The sequence below is a fragment of the Meriones unguiculatus genome (genome assembly GCF_030254825.1).
Source record: "Meriones unguiculatus strain TT.TT164.6M chromosome X unlocalized genomic scaffold, Bangor_MerUng_6.1 ChrX_unordered_Scaffold_31, whole genome shotgun sequence".
Classification (NCBI taxonomy): domain Eukaryota; kingdom Metazoa; phylum Chordata; class Mammalia; order Rodentia; family Muridae; genus Meriones; species Meriones unguiculatus.
This window is the reverse complement of record NW_026843707.1, coordinates 6,419,294-6,421,878: the sequence shown is the minus strand read 5'-3', so window position 1 is coordinate 6,421,878 and position 2,585 is coordinate 6,419,294.

Here is a 2,585-nt window from a genome sequence, read left to right as displayed (position 1 = left end):
TTGCTAAAATGCTCTATACCCATCCCGTAAGGCAAAGAACATCAGCAGAAGGAGAAAAGGGAGAAAAGTCAGGAGTCTGACATAGAGGACCTCTGAAAGGCTCTGCCCTGCAGACTATCAAAGCAGATGCTGAGACTTATGGCCAACTCTTGGGCAGAGTGCATGAAATCTTATGTAAGAAGTGGGAAATAGTAAGATCTGGAGAGGACAGGAACTCCACAAGGTGATCAACAGAATCAGAAAATTTGAACACAGGGGTCTTTCCAAAGAGTCATACTCCAATCAAGGACAATGCATGGAAATAACCTAAGACCCCTGCACAGATGTAGCCCATGGCAGTTCAGTGTCCTTGTGGGTTACATAGTAATGGGAAGAGGGACTGCCTCTGAAATAAACTGATTGTCCTGCTCTTTCATCACCTCCCCCTGAGGGAGGAGCAGCCTTACCAGGTCACAGAAGATAACAATGCAACCACTTCTCCTGATGAGATCTACTAGACTAGGATCAGAAGGAAGGAGAAGGGGACCTCCCCTATCAGTGGACTTCGGGAGGGGCATGCATGAAGAGGGTGGAGGGAAGGTGGGGTTAGGAGAGGTGGAGTTTATGGGAGATGCAAATTGAATAAAATGTAATTAATAAAATTTTAAAAAGAGTAAAAAATGATATAAGAATATAAATATAAATATAAAATAATATTAATATAATATATATAATATATAATATAATATAAATATAAATATAAAACTCAGTCAGTCACAGGTTATTTACTTTGTAATCCAGCTGTAGCCCTCTCTCTCATTCCCTCCAAATCCCCCCTCTCCCCCTCAACTTCTCCCTGTCCCTTTCCAAGTCCACTGCTAGGGGAAGGTCCTCCTCCCCTCCCATTTGACCCTAGCTTATCAGGTACCTTCAGGATTGGCTGCAATGTTCTCCTCTGTGGCCAGCAAGGCTGTTCCTCCCTCTGGGGGAGGGGGGTAAAGGATCCAGTCATTATAAAAATAAAATTAAAAAAATAAAAAAAGAAGTTACCACAACTCAAAACTGTTCTAGGTTCCATGACTTTTCAAAACAGAATTGCTGAAATTAGAAATATAAAAGAAATTACACATTAGCCAAACACAATGCCACTTTTAAAATCTGCAAGGCACATGTGTGATTTTATACTGCTAGTGTGATCAATTAGAGTGCTATTAACAGTTTTTGCCATCCATTTCAATTTCTGTAAATTCTGTGATTATAAATACTGTGGAGTATATTTTCATTATGACTCTTGCTTTTAACAGTTACTTTTATATAATAGACACTAAATAAATGATTTCCAATAAATAAGACAACAACAACAACAAAAAAACACCTCAGTTTTAGCAGGTACCACTACCACTGACTGATTTTGTTTGCTATACTACTTTTTGTTTTTAAAGATTTGTATGCAAATTTCAAGAAGTACTTAACTTCTGTTATAAGAATTTCAACTGGTCCCTCTACAGTTAATCTTTTTAAATATGTACCCTTCTAAAAAGCTTTCATTGTCTTATTTTTTGTAGCCAATTCCCCTTTTCTTATTCTCATTTCTCTTCTCACTCATTGTCTTCTTACTCCTCTATTCTCTCCCTCTTATTACTATTGAGGAAATGAGATATTCTATCTAGATTTTGTTAACTGATTCTTACAACTTTGGTGGTAAATAGACAGTGCTGCTCATAAGGAGGTCCTAGTTCTATCTAGAAGAAGGATTTTAAGAAGCATATATAATTATATATAGATAGGTATATATAAATATATTTCTGTATGCATATGTGTGTATACATAATGTTTCATATTAGAAGCTCTGTTCACTACTTTTCTTATAGCTGTGGGCCAAATAATAGGCAAGGAGCAATTTAAGAGTAGGATTTATTTTGCTTTGTAATCTGAGAAAGCACAGCATATTGCTGAGCTTTAGAAAATTTAGGAAGATCTGAGGTGAGGTATCTCTTTAGAAACAAACTCCTATGTTCTGCTATTTCTGCTCATGCAGATTTATGGTCATAATTTTCCTCTAGTGAACCTCATGATTCCTTCTCAAGCATCCTATAATCATACACCTTCTTGTAGTCACCAAGGGCTTGTGAAACCTCAACCTAATTTATAATGTTCACATTACTTTTCTCTTTCCAGAAAGACCTCCAGGTAAGTGGGGTAGCTGAATATATCTGGCCAAGCATAGAATATGTTTAGTCAGCCCCCGAAAAAAAGTGGCATTCAAGGACTCAGTGAAAAATTATTTCATTACATATTATGTAACAGCTGTATTTTTCCTTAATGTACTTGCTGAAGTAGGTATTAGAACTGAGGTTCTTTGTATCATCTGTTTCATCGTATAGTTTATAAGTACAAAATGGAATACATGTTTCAGTTCTTTTCCAGACAGAAAAATTTTGAGCATAATGTATTGGCCCCCCAGTCTCCTTCAAAAGTTAGTAGTGAAGACTTTTACTTATCATTGCTTAACTGTCTTGGCAGAACTATGAATGCATGAATTTAACAATGTTTAAATATGACTAATATATTTCTGTATAATTGTGTTATTACTCTTGTTGACCTAC